We start from the raw sequence: 18,778 nt of genomic DNA on the forward strand, positions 1-18,778 counted from the left end.
GATGGTGCGGTCAGTTTTCAGCCAAGCCTCTTCATAGCCTCTGCTCAGCACACACATGGTCTAACAATTGCAACTGCATCTTTAAATAATCTAACACCTGTGTGGATGCAAATGCTTGTGGAACCGGTTCCCCGCTCTGCCTGATCCACAGAAGATGTGAGTGTGTTACAGTTCCCAGCTAGAGCCTGGCTCTTCAGCTCAAGCTGTAGAGACTCATGATTTAAACTCTGGAGGACCCTAAGCCAATACCCAGTCATGCTAGCAGCTGCCAAATTCCCTGCAGCAAATGTAAGTATGAGAGTTTAAAGAATGTGTGCAATATTTTGTGCATACATAAGTGCGGCGCTCTTGGATGAAAATGCTGCCATGTATTTTGAATGCTTTCTGCTGAATTACTATGGCGTGTGTTTTACAGAAGGTCAGGCTAAATTATTATAATGGTCTCTTCTAGCTTTAGAATCTATGGGAGAAAAAAAACCCTCTGACTGAGCTATTTCTGAGCATATAATGATTGCTTGCTGTGTAATTAATACAGAATCAGTCTCTAACTTCCAATTACTAGCAAGCAGAAGTCTCAATTTAAGGGTTTGGTTTTTTTTGTTTTTTTAAATAAGGATTTATAGGCACAAGGCCAGGGCCGGGTCCAGGCACCAGCTGACCAAGCAGGTGCTTGGGGCGGCACCTGGAGGGGGGCGGCGCTCCGGCCGGCCGGGGAGAGCGGGGCCGCGGCCGGGCTCGCCGCCCTCCCCCCGGCGCTCCGGCCGGCTGGGGAGAGCGGGGCCCGGGCCGGGCTCGCCGCCCTCCCCCCAGCGCTCCGGCTGGTTGGGGAGAGCGGGGCCCCGGCCAGGCTCGCCGCCCTCCCCCCGGCGCTCCAGCCGGCCTGGGAGAGCGGGGCTGCGGCCGGGCTCGGCGCCCTCCCCTGCCGCGCTCCCCGCTGGGGGGCCGGGGGCGGCGGGAGGCTTTTTTGCCTGGGGCGGCAAAAAAGCCAGAGCCAGCCCTGCACAAGGCTTCATAGGTCCAAGGGCAGTGAGTGCCAAACTCTTCTCAGTTACACCAGTGTCAAGCCAAAGTAATGCCACCCATTTGAACAGAGTTACCAGACAGACCCCAATGTGACTGAAAGCAGATTTTGGCCTTGAAGCTCCACTCCATTTCTACGTGGCATCTTTTCCAGGTTGCAAATAGAGAGGCAGAAGTATTGTTGCAGTAGGAGTCACCAGACGGTGCTTGTTCCACACAGTCCTACACGTTCTGAGCACATGAGCACTGTTCAGTCTTTGAAAAAATGATTTATTGTCATTAGTTTTGGGGAAGTGGGGGAGAGTTGCCGCTAAGGCGGAAGAGACTTTGCTGCACTTTAACCTCCCTGACTAGTCAACTCCTGGAGTAGAGTTGCATCCTGGGGCCTCTGCATTAGGGCTGAAGTTACTGGAAGAGCTGTTTGTCAGCGCCTCTGGCCAAGGACTGGTGTATATGTGTACATAAAACAAGTTACACTAAGAAAACCCCCAATCTCCAGGTTACTGGTTTCTCCTCCACTGGAAAGCTGGCATGCAAGGCCCCAAAATTTGCTTGGAGGAGGGGAGATATCATGTAGGGGGGTAGACTTTGTTTTGATAATCCAATACTGGAGTAGTCCAGATCTGAATCCCGGTTAATTCAAATCCCTAAGGTGAGGCATTGCATTCAGAGAAATGGTGCTGGATTTGGCCTATAATCTCACCAGCATTAATATCTAGACCTAAAGTACAAACAGCCTTGTTTGTAAATGAATGTTATCTCAAAATACTAGACCCAAAAGACAGTCTGCTGCTTACTCAGAAGAACAAATAAAAAAGCAAAACAAATTATAAATTGTTATAGATCCAGATAGAGAAGCATCTCATTAACAAGCTACTGCGCCTTCCAACATCCAGATATTTAAAACACAGGGTGACTGTGCTACCAAATGTCAAATTGGTAGCCACAAACTGGAACTAGAAACCAGGAGATCAGGGCAAGTGATTTTTTTTAAAATCAATATGGCCGAGGGCAAACTGAACCTCAGAGTCATTTTCTGCTTCACTTTGAGGAATATAAAAATACAAGAAAGATGTTACAAGGCCCCCGTTGGCACCTATCATAATATAACTATTGAATTATTACAATGAGTAAGCCTTTGGCACTAATGTATCTGCACTCTTCTTATATAGTGAACTGCCAGTACACCTAGGGCGTATCTGTGGTATAGAAACTGCCTTGTTTGACTGAGTGTCATACACAACAGCCTCCCCGCAGAAACCTGCAGCCCACTTAATTTGCCCCTGGAAAGCAATTACTATGAACATGGGTGTAAACTGGGTGATGGCTCAGGAAAATGCACCTACTTAGCTCTTTACACACACATGGTGCATGGCATCCGCCCATGTGACGGAATGCCGAACGTGCTTAAAATTTTGGCCCCTGATTCTGAGCGAATTCACCATTTATCTCCACGTTCCCCTCCTCATGTAAAAAGTAACTCCTAAACCCCAGAGGTTAGCCTGGTTGAGATCATAACCAATTGGCTAAATCTGAGCGTCAGCCACCAGGATGTAGGATTACACTGTTAGATTTGGTGTGTCTCTTTGTCAGTATCCTGGATCAGTGGTCAGATTAATGAGGCCAAATTTAAAATCCCAACACAAATCAAGGTAGTGCATGTACAAATATCTGTCTGGGCGCACAGTTACCTGATCTGCATGAGCAAATGCAGGAGGCTTGTGAGTGCAGATTGTTATTTTCATTGGATTTTGGAACTGTGGTTCCATAATTTCCTTCTCCTCTCCCATTCTGCTCCCTTTGAAGTTTCCTCTCACTGTTCCCCATTGCATGGGTACTGCGAGTTCTACTAAATGAGTGAAAACAGCCTGTGTCATTTTTTAGAGACGTGCTTCAAAGATTTCCTACAGCCTGCTAGAAAACCTTGGGGAATGAAAGCATAATATTTCAGACTACACTAAATTATGTTTATTTAACCTATTTCCTGTGCTAGCTTTCATGTCTCATCCTGGAGAAAATGTTACGCTGATGTGATTTTCATTTATTCACAACTTGGACTTTTAAGAAAATGATCATCCTTGAGCTATTTTTCTATTTGCATTCTGCATAAAACGTAAATTGCTTTTTCCCCCCTTTCACCACAGTAACAGTAAAGCACTGGCTGAGCAACTGTGTAAGTTACATCAAATGAAATGACTTGTTGTTTTGTTCGAATGCTTATGCAGTCATTATCACTGTAGGATCCGAGCATCTTCCAGAAGTGCTTTAAGTCACCTGACCTGTACCTGTCACATGTCATTCTTTCTTTCTCACTTCTTCTCCCCAAGAGGAAATTGTATGGGGATTTTTTTAATGAATATATTCCATGTACATCCTGTTCTGTGTTTACTTTACCCTCCTACATCACAAATTAACTCTGTTTTGTGATTTCTCATCCTTGTTCATTGAGGATATTTATCCATATCTCCAAAGGACCACACAGTTCTTCAAAATGTGACATGTTCTATTAGTCTGTCATTTGTAAGAGCATCCCACATTCTGCTAAATGTTAAAGAAAAGGATGAAAAAAAAAAAGAATAAGATGTCTTACTGATGAGATTTTGCAACAGTTTCTGATACTGAGGGGATGTAACTGTGGTAACTGGAAGTAAAGGATTGTGGTGAAATACAATATTCTTATCATTTGATTTCATGATGCTGATAAACCAAAGCATGCAGCCAATGCCTGTCTGTAGTTGAAGAATCTGGTGGCTCCTGGGGACATGGGGGTATGGGCTTGCGAGCCTCTAATGTGAAGGACTGATGGAAAGAGAATTTGGGTTCCTTCAGCCTATGGTGCAAACATTGATCGGGAAAAGCTTCAGTTTAGCAGTTCTGTGCTGAAGCAGCGTAATGGATTACATGGTGATTGCTTCATCAAAGAGATGTCAGTTTTGCTTCTTTAGTCCATTCATTAGAGTGCAAGGCTAACAAGTCAGATCTCTAACCACCTCAATTTTCCAGTCTAACTGACTACCTAACTAACTTTCTTGTCTACCCCTACATGTCTCCTACCTACAGGATGTCTCTGCCCTCCCTTTCTTCTTCCCAAAAGCCTCTGCTCAAGTTTCATTCTCCTTAATTTCCCACACCCCTTCCCCGCATGCCCAACCTCAGATCTCTCTTGGGAGGTCATAGATACCAGATCCTGAAAGGTATTTAGGTGCTTAACTCCCATTTAAAGCAATGAGAGTTAGGCACCTAAATACCTTTGAGGATCTGGATCATATTGCCTACTCTAGACACCGGAAGGGGAAGGGGAGACGCTTTGACCTAGGACTTCTTCTTTCCAATGGTTTCACAGGGCAGGGAGACATTCCACATGCGAGATATGGCTTCATCACCTCATTTCTACCACATCTAGAATCAGCTGTTAATGTCCATTCCACACCTTCACCTTGTAGACAACAGGCGGCAAAGATAATACAGCTCTGGTTCCTCAACCAGCCCCTTCTTTCCACTTGGGTGAGCCCAGAAGGTCTCTGAGGATGAAGCAAGGTATAATCTGAGCTGCACACAATGCACATAACTACATACTTTTTTTCACCCACCAGAACCTGCAGGGGTAAATCTTACCAATTTCACATGCACCTGAACTCACTGTAGCTGGGTGAGTATGTGAACATTTGTGCTTGCACCCTGTTTAGCACAAATACAGGAGTATTTTGAATAGGCCCAAAGGGCCAAATTTACAAAGGTCTGTAGATACCTACCTGCTTCTTTAGGCACCTATGTACTGTTGTAAATCTGGGTCAAATTGTGTCTACAGCCAGGGAGATTGAGTCTCAGACTGCTTGGAAATCTAGGCCAACATTTTTGCAGATGGGTGCCTAAATGTGGACCCCCAGGGCAAGAAGTCACTAGAAGCCAAAGATGTTGGTAGGAGTTTCTGGTGCATTTCTCCACTTTAAAAAAAACCACATCCTTTTTATTCAGCAGCCTTAAATCTGGATTTAGGAGCCTACCCCCAACTTTGAAAACGTTGGCCTAAGTTTATATTCCACTCTGAAAGAAAGATTTAAAGCTATAAAAGGGGAGGTTCATTGCACAGCAAGTGAAGAACCTAACTGGCAAGTATTAATAGTTGTAATATTTTTTAATACATTTGATTACTCCCATTCTCTGAAGCGCTAGACACTCTTCAATGATTCTCATGAGCGTTTCATTCCACCCCATTAAAATATGTCTGTTTCAAGATTTAAGAATAATAGTACTAATAAAAAAAACCCAAACCCTGAGAAGGATTAAGATTAGAGCTTGGTAAATGAATGCTTAAGAAAAGGTCTTTTTTTTTTGTCTCGACTAAATTCCCACCTCGTAAGCCTTGCTATACAGTACGCTTTGCCGTTCTAGCACTCAGAGCGAGGCCCCATGCTTGGGGGCATGCTTAATGTCAGCCAGGTTGAATGTGCTGATGAGGGGCAGAGGGCCACTGAGGGGTCCTTCATGTCTGCCTCAGATTTCTCTCTGCTGGCTAAACTCTAATCTGTCTTCTGTTTAAAATTTCATTAGGGGAAGCTCCTGCTGGACAGAAAGCAAACCTTTTTGTGTGTGTTTGGAATGAGTTTGCAATTTTCTGTCCCTTAAGCTTCAGGCAGCAGTCCCCTATTGTTACAGGCCATTAGCGGTGATGTCAATGTCACACAGGCCCTTCTCTCTGTGTTGCTCCCCCTTCACACATGCCTTCCCTCCCTAAAACGTGCTTTAGTGCAGAAAGGGCCTGATCCTGCACATTGCTGAGCACGCTCCCGGGTCCAGGGAAGCCAGTGGGAGTTGAGCAGGCTTAGCACCTTTGCAGGATTGAGCCTCTAGTAAAGGGTGGTGCTTATGAACTCTGATACATCCCCCCTGCCGACTGGGCTGAAATACACAATGCATGGCCATCGTTGGGGGAAAGCAAGCTGCTTTGCTTTTCAGCTACTCGCACGTTACGCATTGGTTTTTCAAGGGAAAAAAATCGCAACCATTTTCTGGGGGGAACCAAACAGCCCTGAAGCCAATACGTTCCCTCTTTGAGTCGTAGGTTCCAAGTCCAGAAAGGACCATTGTGATCATCTACTCTGACCTTGTGTATAACACAGGCCAGAGAGCTTCCCTCAAATAATTCCGTTTGAACTAGAGTAGATCTTTAAAAAATAAAATTCCAGTCTTTGCCCTGGGAGAATTCTATTTCCAGCCGCAGTCAAGCAGGTCTCTTGATGCTGTGTGCTCACCTTTGCATATGCAAATGGAGTGCACCTGCAGAAGTAGCCAGGGACATGCGTATTGGGGAGATGAATGCCCCGCTGCTTTAGGTGCACAGGAGAAGGGCCATCAGTGTGGTGTGCGCCAAATGCATGCAGTCCCCAGTTTTGTAGACACAAGCAGTTGCACATGCATGTCTGTCTAGGTACTTAGATGGCCCCACGTCACAGCACCGGAGCACCTTGCAAACATTAGTGAATCTGTGCTCACAACCCACTCTGCATTGTAGGGAAGTAGTAGTATACCCATTTCACAGAGGTGGAACTGAGGCACAAAGATTATGTGACTTGCCTGAGATTTTACAGTGGGTCTGCAATAGTGCTGAGAAGAGAATCCAGGTCTCCTGAGGCCCAGTCCAGTGCTTTATCCACACGCTGTTGTGATAACTGGGCCTAGTGATATAACTCAAGGACTGTGCTAAAATCATATTTGATAAACAGGAGAAGTGTAGGTCTGGAAATCAATGAGCCAAAATCAGTGTGTCGGAAATTAGGCCTAATTGGTGAACAAATATGAGGGGATGGGCTATTCCACCCATCACTCCGTTTTGCAGGCCTTAAAAGAACAGACTCTATGGGGAGAATGGAGCTGTCTGAGCACAACTCCTGGCTGGGAGACAGGTGGATTGGAAAGATCGAGCTTCACCATCCTGGCTGCTGCTTCTCCCACCATCTCCTAGGACCCCTGGGTTCAGCAGGACACCACTGGGCCTTTGTCATCCTGATCCCAAGGGATGTCCTGACTGCTCCAGGCCAAAAAGAGGACCCCACCTCCACCAGCTCCAGTTAAATCCTGAACACCATCTGGGATGTGAGCCTTTGGTTCCTTCTGTCACCTGCCTCTGCCACCATGTGCCCTTTGCCTTCCCTACCTTATTCCTTCTTTTGCCTACCCATTTCCTTTTGCCTTCTGTCTAATAAGAGTCTGGCTTAGCTGGCCAGGACTGTATATTCTGCAAAACTGCCGTGAGCCTGTGACCAAAGAGGCAGCTAAAGGTAATGCCCTAAACAGCCCCACGCTGGCACATGTTTGCCAGGTCTTGGAGTGGCTGGTAAGACCATGTGCTGTGCCAGTGTTTCTCCAGCACTGAGGCTGCAAGTGAGGGTCAACACCAGAGACAGACGCTGCATTTTGTTCTTCTCTCTCCCCTCTTGCGTGTGTTTGTCATGTTTTGTCTTCCACGAAATGGGATTGGACTTCAACAACAGCTTCATCCAGTCTCAACTAACTAGTTCTCTTTTTCTCAAAAGGACAGTTATTATCATCTTTAATTTCATCTCCGAGACACTCAGGCAGGGGCGTTGTTCTTCTATAGAATCTCTCCAGCTAAAGAGAGATTGTTAAAACAAAAGTCTTATTTAGTACTTTGTATTTCAAATGCTTTAACTGTTTTTCCTTCTTTTTCTGAATCATTAATAAAAGGTTTTAAAGGATTTTTAATGCTGCGTTTGCTGTGGTATTAGCAGGCTGAATGGTATTAAACTGTACTTTTAAAATTGTTTAATATTGTACAGTGACAGCCATCTTAATACTTTGACCGTTTAGGCCCGTTTATTCCATCAGATTTAAGACAGCAGTGCCCGTGCTTGCTGAAAAGGGAGCACACACAATTAGAAGCCAGTGCTGAAAATTTTATCCTGCTCAGCTTCTTATTACCAATCAACCTTTGGCACTCCTGTTCATGGATTCACAGCTTTTAAGCAAAGAAAGGACCCTTCCTGCGTCTAGTGTGACCTCCTTCATAACACGAGCCAGAGAAGTTCAACGTGCCCCAAGAAAAATCTATTTGGGCTTTGATTTATTTTATTCATGTGTATTTGTTTTATTTGGGGTCATTACCAATGGACCAGTCCATTATTATCGCCACACAAACCAAGCTCTCCGTTAATCAGGCATTGGAATCTGGAGCTAATTGAGCAATTGGATTGCTCGGCTGAACATTCCTGGATGACCCATGAAACCAGCTCCAGGGTTTAACCTGGTATCTGTTATGTAAAATCACGCACACTCTGAATTCAGGACTCCACCCTGAGTCCTGACAGAACAACCACATTATCTCTTTTGCAGCTTGTGCCCACAGGCCTTTCCTAGTAAAAGGTGGAAGCCTGGTCATCTCATTGGATTTCCATATATCAAAAAATTAGATCCAGTTCAAGCTGATTTTATATTAAACCCCCTTGCAGCAGGCACATCCGGAGAGATGCACAGAATTCAGCTAATTAAACTTTCAGCAGTTCACCTTGCCAAGAGTTTAATTAGCTGAGATGCTCTCTTCTCTATATTTGTCTTACGCACAGCTTCCAGAGAGTTTGATTTGCGTGTTATGAAATGCAGAGGGAGCAAAATCGTTCGTGCCCATCTATGTGGATGCATTCAAAGAGCAGGGGTTTGTTGGCTCTCTTTTGCATAAGTGGTTAAATATGCTCAAAATCGGCATGGTTTTAGATGCCCAACCCCTGTTGATTGTAATGGGAGTCACACAGCTAATGCACTGCAGGCTTTAAAAACGTAAGGGGGGAAGGGTGTGACGTAACTGTTTGCGTCTCCTCTATTCTGCTTCTAGGTCAGTCATTTTTGCTGGATTTTAGCTCTGGAGCGTAAACAAGTGTGATAAATGCTCTCTCTCTCAGTCCTCATCAGCTGCATTAGAAAGGCAAAAGTAACTAGAACTCATCCCTCCACATCCCACAAAATCAGCCACAAGTGCAGTTCTCTCATGGATTTGTCTGAAATGTTAATTTGTCTCTCTCAATTAGGAGTGTGGGTCACGGATTACAATGCAGATGTGGGCAGTGTTGTGCCAGGGCCAGGCACAAATCATAGCTACGTTTCTATTTCACACCTCACCCGATTGCTGACTTCTTGGAGGTGGAAACACAAATCCTTGAAGTGAGCTTCTGTTCACAAGAACTCTGATGAACAAGTAATCAATAGCCCGTTATTAGGCCGGTGTCTTTGGTTGCAGTGGATACAATGTGCCATTTGAGATCAGCTTATAGTTTCGTCTTTGTATTCATTGAGCTCGCTGAAGTTCGAAGTAGTGCAACTGGCAAAGGCATCCAGGCTGCACACCTGAAGACTTGCCCAGTTAGGAATAGCTTATGGTCAAGATTTTCAGAACTGCACATGTACACACACACACACGCAATTGCATACCTGCACAGCTCAGAAGGACCTGGCCATTGGCTGCATTCCTGCATAGCGGGCAGTAGAATCAGTGTAGCTTGGTTGTGCAAGGGACCAGAATTTAAGTGTGTGTGTGGGGGGGTGGATGGCAGATGGGGTGTGTGTAATGTGTGTGCAGCCACTGACATGGTGTGTACCACCACTCTGCAGCAGTGCGCCAGGGATGGGCAGGAACTAGGCATTCAGTATTATGAAGACCTTCTGTTGTTAATTTCCAAGGCCCACATCATATAACTTAGGCTGGTACATTATTCCTCTTTGTTCTATCCCCTCCGCCCCAAAGGCACTGATCCTGGGCGCTAGGCCTCTTTGCCATAAATTAAAACGAGTCCCATTAAAGAGGCTGAAGCAGCAGCCTGCTCCTTTCCCCAAACCAGAAAATATTAAACCAGAGATAGAATCAAAACCCATCCAGTCCCCCCATTATCACAAACACCAACCCTCATCTCAAGCCCTCCCTCCCCAGAAACATGGGAAAAGAGAGAGGCCTGGGTAGATCTCTGAAAGACAACAGTTTTCAGGTTAACTGGGCAGGGGAGTCGGTTCCAAAGTTGAGGGCCTCTTGCAGAGAATGCCTGGCCGGTAGCGCTCTCTTGATTATACAATGGGGGTGGGGGGTGCGCAGGCCCGGCTTCCCTGCTGAGCATACCTGAGGCCATCTTGCACGGGGGAGAGTCAGATTTTTAGCAAAGTAGAACCTAATCCAATCAGGGCTCTATAGGTTAAACATTGATGCCTTAAAGTCCACTTGGGAATAAGAGGCAGCCAGTGCAGATCTCAGAGCACAGATGCCATGTGCTCTTGGCGAAAACCATCTGCCAAGCAGGCCAACCCATCGTGCCCTCCTCTCAAGTTGCAGGTTGACTTAAGCCCCATGTAGAGTTCCTCTGTTAGACAGCTCCAGACCAGCTCAGTAGCATAACAGGGAGGATTCCTTTCAACTCACCTGGCTGTGGACATTTGCCTAGGTGTTTGGACCTTAGTGAATAATGAGAACAAGACACTGGCAAATGCTTTTTCCTTTTGGCCCTGGTTTTAATTTATCTTGTCTCTTCTTCAGGCTCGTTCTCTCTCGCTGGCACAGGAAGTCGTGTGTGAGTGAAATCTTGGGAACTGGCCTTAGGAGGGGGGGGAAAAAAGACAACCAGAAAGTCTGAATTAGTGAAGTGTGTACAAGGGAGCTTTGTAAGTCTAATTAGAGGTAATTAGAAATATTCATAAGCAATCCATCAAAGCCTCGCTGGATATTCATCATCCTTCCAGGGCCATTCACAGGTATCCTCCAAGATGAATTGTGGTTTATGTGGGCTTATTTTTGGATGTCCTGATATATTTATTTTTAAACTCCAACATTTTGCTGGGTTTGAATTTGAGCATGTTGTGCTATTTATAGATTTTTTAAAACTGTTCTAGGACAAAAGGAAATAGCTTTCCTGAGGAGCTAAGTGAATAATTGACAACAGATAATTTATTAGACGAATTGGCCTCTTTTTCTACGTGTGTAACATCTGCTCACTTACCACAATTTATTCCTGATGCAAATTAAGCGGACACAATTTGTTTTCACTTTATGGATCTATAGGGAATAGCTCACCGGGCATATTCAATGCTCAGTTGAACTGGCATGGTCTAGTGAATAGGACACTTGCCTGGGAATTAGGAGAGTTAGTTTTTTTTCTCTGCCACTGACCTGCCATGTGACCTTGGGCAAGTTCACTTCACCTCTTTTGGACCTCTTGTTCCACTCCCATCCTATATCTGGCTTGTTTATTTAGAATGTGAGCTTTCTGAGGTTGAAGTTGTTTCTCACTCTGTATATGTGCAGCTCCCAGCACGCTGGGGCACCATTCTCAGCCGGAGCCTCTAGGCACTTCTGAAATACAAATAACGATCAAAGAAGTATTCATAAACTAGGCTGTAGTGCTTAGCTGTGGTTCGGCACATTATGCTGCTTCCGTTCCCTGATCTTATTCTAGTGAGCCTGGATGCACAAGACTGCCAGCCATAGCTATGGAATGTGTTCATCCAGGCCCTATGTCTTCATTCTCAACAAAGCCAAGCGTTTCTCTGCATTGACTCTGCAGTAAAGTCGACTAGATCAACTCCAGTGATTCCGTACCAGCTCCTCGCAGTTCTGGCTTTCACATGTCCCCACATCTCAGCACCCAAGCAAGTCTAGCAAGTTGTAATATTGGAAAGTGAGGGGCACTCTGCCATATTGATTATATTAGGTGAGAAAAAATTGCTACGTGCTATTTGCAGATAAGAGATTTATTATCTCTCTGCAATATGGCTCACCAGCCGGAGACAGCCAAGGCTTAAAGACACAGACCCAAGTCTCCTGCTGGTTCTTATTCTGCTTCCATCTGTGAAAGGGAACTGGGGGATAAGGCTTCAGTCTACATATTCACTGCTCACCCCCCACACAGCTCTGTGCTAGCAGAGCCTGAGGCTATGTCTACACTACAGATATCTGCCGGGGTGGTGGTGGTGGTTTTATTATAGAGGTCCAAAATGCAGCTTTGCCTATAGCTGCATCTTTACTAGGAGTGATTTGCCAGTCTAGTATACCTATACTGGTAGAGCACTCCTAGTGTAGACGTGGCATGGGTGTGGCATGCAGGTGAATAGACACGGTGGACCAATCCCCAAATGCAGCGTGCAGCCCCGTTATGACCTGCTCAAGGAATCTGCCTCTTTCTGATCCTTTGCTATACTTGTAGGGCTTGTCATGTCAGTGATGCCGTATTGATTGGATTCTGGCCTGGTCAACACTGAAAAGTGAAGGATGTGAGTTTTTACCAACATAGCTATGCCAGTAAAAGCCCAGCAGTGATACCTTATGCCAGGTAAGGGAACCAGGAATAAGCACTTTTATACGCTACAACTTTGTCCACACTAGAGGGTTTTGCCAGTGTAACAATGACAGTATAACCGTATCAGCAAAACCCACCTAATGTAGACAAGGCCTCTGGGTTAAAAGAAATCCTAGGCTCCTTTGCTGAGGCTACCGGTTCCAGTGGTGTTTAAATCACTGTGGGCTTGTATCTATTTGGAACTGGACACTCATTTAGCAAGAGGTCCCACCCAGCTGTCACTCAAGGTAGATTTGAACCAATAGCCTATAAGCAAGAGCAGCTTCATATATTTTAAGTCTAGATGACTATCTACAGATATTTGAAGGGTGCAAATACCAAAGAGGGAGAGGAATGGACTAGGGTGTTAGGTGGGGAGAATAATTGGAATTAATGGGATTAAATTAAGAAAAAGAAAGATTAGGCTGAATAGCAAGAAAAAGATCCTGACCGTGACATCTATTAGAGTGTAGAAGTCTCCTAATACTTGAGAGGAGTGTGGTCAGTGGACAGGGCCCTGGACTACGATCCAGTAAACCTGCATTTGGTTCCCTTCTTTACCACTGATCTGTTGTGTAGCCTTGTCAAGTCACTTCTCTCTGTGCCTCTATTTCCCCTTAAACCCTTTGTCTATCTAGACTATAAACTCTGAGATGGGAACCGTGTTCGTACAGCGCCTAGCATGGCGGGCCCTTGAGATGCTACCATAATATAAAGGAGAAGTAGGGGCAGTCCCATGGCTTGGGCTATTTAGAACTAGACATAGGGTAAAACTTTCAGAAACGCCTGAGTGACTTAGGAGCCTAAATCCTGTTGATTTGCAGTGAGACTTAGGGCTTGCCTACACGGGGTAATGTGCTCTTTGGGGGGGTGATTTTTAAAGCACACAAATAAGTTGCACATGAATTGGTCCCTGCAAACCCTGGGATAGTAATTGCAGGGGGAAAGGGTTGTGCTTCACCCCAGAACAGCCTTCAGGTTGCTTCCGTGCCGACAGTTCTAGGTGTCTCTCGGCTTTTATTGGCAGCCCAGGATGCTAGGAGACCCAGATGCTAACCGTACAGAGGAGCAAGTGTTTTCTGTAATTGCCGTTAAATGGCAAATTTGTTAAAACATTCCACGCCTGACAAATCTAGGATGGTTTTCTTCGTGTAACATCATCGCAGCTTGGATTATTCCTTATGCTGACAGCAATGATTGCTAATGCACCAGCCAGCATCACTGTGAAGATTGGGGGAAGGGTGGGGAAACCTGGGGTTACACTGTCTTTTAGAAGGAAGAGAGGGAGAGCAAACAAGGGAATGCTTGACTGATTACTAATCCATTATTCAGCTTCCTCCTCTAGCTCAGTTCAGAGAGAGCGAGAGCGAGAGACGGATGTTTTGCATTTCTTAGCTGGAGGGTTGACATGCATGACATCTGACTTACTGGAGAGATGCTAGAGAGATAAGGCAGGAGAGGTAATATCTTTCATTAGACCAACTTGTTTTCCCAGGCTGTGTGCTTGTTTATGAAGCAATGTAGGCATCCCTAGCCTCTTCTTTTGTTCCCAGGGGAAAAATCTCAGTCAATTTTCTTGTTAAAGTAGAAAATGGGCTACCCTGCTTTCGGAAAAGGAGTGATCTATTCCCTGCTCTGCTGCTAACTCACTGCGTGACCTTGATTAATTATTATTATGACGTATAAATGTCAACATGCAGAAAGGGGTGGATCACTTATTTGACCAGCATCAGATTATTAATGGTCAAGATGAGATCTATGAGGGGACCGATTATCTCATATCTGTCAGTTGCAGGGTTCTTCTTCTGAATCTCAGTCTACAAGGACCTCGGGTCTGATCAAGTCTGGCAGTTCTCCTGTCCCTGTGACCACTCACCTCCTAGCTGAGCCAGGAATGATGTGTGAGGGTGGTGGTTGCTCTTACCTGTCGAATTTCCCTCTCCTCACTACTGAGTTAGTCCTTCAAGACAGCTTTTGAAGTCAATGGCTGTCGTTTCAAAGGAGTTTCAGAGTTCTACAGAGAACACATGGACTGTGCTGCTCCTCAAGGAGACTTCCTTTGCGAGCAATGTTTTTGAGAAAGAAATAAGCCATTTAGGCTGATCTACACAGCAGGTTGCACCAGTTTAACTTCAGGTGTTTTTTTTTTTAAAACCAATTTACTGTAAAACACTCTTTGGGCACACTCATATCAGTTTAAACCTGGTTTATGTTGATTTAAATTGCATGAGTAAATTTCCAAGAACAAACCAAACCAATATAACCTATCTCAGAACTGGAAGGGACCCCGAAAGGTCATTGAGTCCAGCCCCCTGCCTTCACTAGCAGGACTAAGTACTGATTTTGCCCCAGAACCCTAGTTGGCCCCCTCAAGGATTGAACTCACACAATCCTGGGTTTAGCAGGCCAATGCTCAAACCACTGAGCTACCCCTCCCCCCACTTAAACTGATACGAGTGTTTCTGCACCATGGTTTGTACCAGTTTAACTAAACTGTTCTTTAAACTGATTTTAGTTCAACTGGTGCTACTTCTGTGTGTAGCTAGGGCCTTAGATTACTTGGTTAAATTGTCAGAAAATCTACGATGCCTCAGGGTAACGTTCAAAGACAATGGTGTTACAGAAATGTTCATGAGGACTTCCTTAAGGTTGCAGTGCCCGGTTGATGCATGAGAAGGAAAAACCTCTATTTAGCTCTCAGATCCTCCCTTGTGTACATGCATAAACTGTGAACCCCTTTGATCTAGAATGGATGAGACATACTAACTGTATATCTCCATAGTGCTTTTTTTTTTTTTTTTTTACGAGCACCTGCTTTAACCAGTAAGTGGTTTCTCATAGTCGCCAGCTAGATTCCTAGGATAAAGATGGTTGGATTAGCACAGAAATGTTGAGGTGTTTATGTAGACTGAACTGAACACTGGAATGTTTTGGGATTTGCTCATCACTAGTTGTTGCTATGGTTCCAGGACAGATTTTCTTGTTTCCTAGCAATGATTGTCTTTGAGTTGAACCGTGGTTGGGCTCCTGATGGAAATATTCAGTCTGTCAGCGCTTTGCCTGCTCAAATGGTGTCTGTTTCACCAAATGAACTCTCCCCTCCTCCACCCCATAGCTGATAGCTTGCCTCAGGGAACATCATTTCATGCAGCCCAGCAATTTACACCTTGGTGAAATGCTTGGGATATTAGAATAACATCATTTCTGCATGGGACCTGATTTGATTTTTAATAAACTGCAGCAGTGGTATGGTAGGTATTTGTGAGTCATTGGTTGTAACAGAGCTAAGTAGCTACCTGCCTCCGAACAAGGTTTTCAATGAACCTTCATTCGAATCAAAGATTGAATTCACTTTGGCCATGTTTACACCCCTTTCATGTTTGTGTTCCACGAATATTGATAAGTGTTTTGACACAAATGCTCACAGAACAACTCATTTAAGGAAAGATTAATTAAATATTATTGAATTTATACTGATACTTTTAAAACCAGGGGAAAAGAATAACTGGTTGAAAAACACCAGAAAAGTTTTGTGCTTTTGAAAAATTTTGACCAGCTCTAGCAAATAATGTTCTTCTAAATATAGCAATCCAGACTGGAATGTGGTACATTTTGGGGATTTGCAAATTTTTTTACAAATGAGACTGTGACCTTCTGAATACTCATGAATAACAAATACAGCCTCATGGATAACAGCAGAGCAAACACATTCTGTTTATTCATGAATCATTTTTTATTCAGCCAGCATTAGCAGGGGGTCCTGCACTCACTTTGAGTGAAAGAGATGAACCCAGTGTTGCCAACTCTTATGATTATGTTCTGAGTCGTGCAATATTTGGTGCTATTCTTAAAGTCCCAGCTGCTCAAGTCAAGTGAGTATGTGAAAAGTTCTGTTTAATTTGTTTTTTAAAGTAAGTTTCTAGGTCTCATAGTTGCAGAGAAAAGCTTGAAACAATGAAGAAAATGTATCCTAAAGGCTCAGAAAATGAATAAAAAGAACCTCAAATAAATATTTTTTTTTAAAATCCCATTATTTTGGGGGGGGTGGGGGTGACCCATGGTGTTTAAAGGCTTAGTGTTGGTAGTACTGTAAACCTTTGACCAAACAAGTTATGCTTTTCCATATACTATACATTCAGTCTGATATATATAAATCCATTGTACGCCCACATCTTGAATACTGCGTACAGATGTGGTCTCCTCATCTCAAAAAAGATATACTGGCATTAGAAAAGGTTCAGAGAAGGGCAACTAAAATGATTAGGGGTTTGGAACGGGTCCCATATGAGGAGAGATTAAAGAGGCTAGGACTTTTCAGCTTGGAAAAGAGGAGACTAAGGGGGGATAGTGTAGAGGTATATAAAATCATGAGTGGTGTGGACAAAGTGAATAAGGAAAAGATATTTACTTGTTCCCATAATATAAGAATTAGGGGCCACCAAATCAAATTAATGGGCAGCAGGTTTAAAACAAATAAAAGGAAGTTCTTCACACAGCGCACAGTCAACCTATGGAACTCCTTGCCTGAGGAGGTTGTGAAGGCTAGGACTATAATAGGGTTTAAAAGAGAACTAGATAAATTCATGGAGGTTAAGTCCATTAATGGCTATTAGCCAGGATGGGTAAGGAATGGTGTCCCTAGCATCTGTTTGTCAGAGGGTGGAGATGGATGGAAGGAGAGAGATCACTTGATCATTACCTGTTAGGTTCACTCCCTCTGGGGCACCTGGCATTGGTCACTGTCGGTAGACAGGATACTGGGCTGGATGGACCTTTGGTCTGACCCAGTGTGGCCATTCTTATGTTCTTAATGATTTGATTCTATATTAGGGACAACACAAGAAGAATTTAAAAAAATCCTCTGCCTTAGAGAGAGTATGGGGTGTGTGTGTGTCTCATTTGTAAGAAGCCACAGTAATGCTGAGAGCAAAATGGCATCTATTTCTTTGTGCAGCCAGCATTCATAGCTATTTAAAGAAAAAAAAAGGCATCACAGCATCATATCTAAATGAAACACAGCAGTTACAAATAAAAATAATTAGTAACATTTTTTAAAAGGTTGACTTGGTTTTTCTCTGTCTGCTAGGAAACCCACATGCCAGACACAAATCTGGACAGCAAAAAGATAATAAACGTATAAATCAGTTTGTATATTTTCCAGTCTGATTTTGGCTCAGAGTTGACCCTGAATAAAAATGTGATGATTGCTCTTTTCTAGTGTTGCATGTTTTCAATTCAGTGATCCCTCTGGTGGATATGCTTGTGAAAAGCAATCCGTTCCTAGAGCTGGGTGGGAATCCTGTGAAACTGTTTGAGATTTCAAAATGTTTCCCGTTTCACAGTGGGACAAAAACAAAGACCTTTTGAAATTTTTCACAAGAAAATGACAGATTCAGATCAGGGACTGAGACCTGGGTCCCTCACGTCTTAGCCAGTGGTTCTGTGCAGGGAAACAGGCAATCCATTTTAAAGTAGCAGGCATTTTTCTGACAGGTGCGCCCCCCTCCCAGGGCCACAGCTCCCCTCTCTTGCCATCACGCTGTTTCAGGCCACTGGTTCGCTGTGCTGCCATTAAATTAACACTTCATTTATTTCTAAATATTTAATCACCTGAAAAAAATATCTGAGGGTGACAAAACATCAGTGCTACTGGAGGCCTTGAGCCTCCATGGCCCTGGCATGAAATGTCGGAGGCAAATGTGGCAGGAGGAAAATACCAGGAGAGCTCAGTTCTGTCTCTCCCACATGTAGACAAGTGGCTGCTTCACAACAAATTAGGCCGAAGTTCTGAAATGAGACCAAGTGGCTGTGTGTGTCCAGTAAAATCAGCCTTTTGCTATAGGATGGCTCCCTTAGGAGATGTTTAAGTGCGGCTACGTAGCTTAACAAAGAGCAGGTGAAGGGGTGACTTGATTAGAGGCTAAGTATCTATACAAGGAACACATTTAAGAATAGGCTCTTCAATCTAGCACAGAAAGATCTAACACGATCCAATGGGTGGAAGTTGAAACTGGACAAATTCAGACTGGAAAGAAGGAAGGTGTAAATTTGTAACGGTGGGAGTAATGAACCATTGGAGCAATGTACAAAGAGTCATGGTAGATTCTCCATCACTGACAATGTTTAAATCGAGATTGGATGTTTTCTAAAAGCTCTGCTCTAGGAATTATTGTGGGGCAGTTCTATGGGCTGTGCTGTACAGGAGGTCAGATTAGATGACCACAATGGTCCCTTCTGGCATTAGAATCTATGATTTAGTTGGGGATTGGTCCTGCTTTGAGCAGGGTGTTGGACTAGATGACCTCCTGAGGTCCCTTCCAACCCTGATATTCTATGATTCTATGATTCTATGAACACCCGGCTGGTGCAATAGATTATAAAAGGCATTCCCCACCCCCACTGGCTGTGTTGCAGATGGGTGTGATTTGAGGCAG

Source organism: Emys orbicularis, chromosome 12 (assembly GCF_028017835.1).
Source record: "Emys orbicularis isolate rEmyOrb1 chromosome 12, rEmyOrb1.hap1, whole genome shotgun sequence".
Lineage (NCBI taxonomy): Eukaryota > Metazoa > Chordata > Testudines > Emydidae > Emys > Emys orbicularis.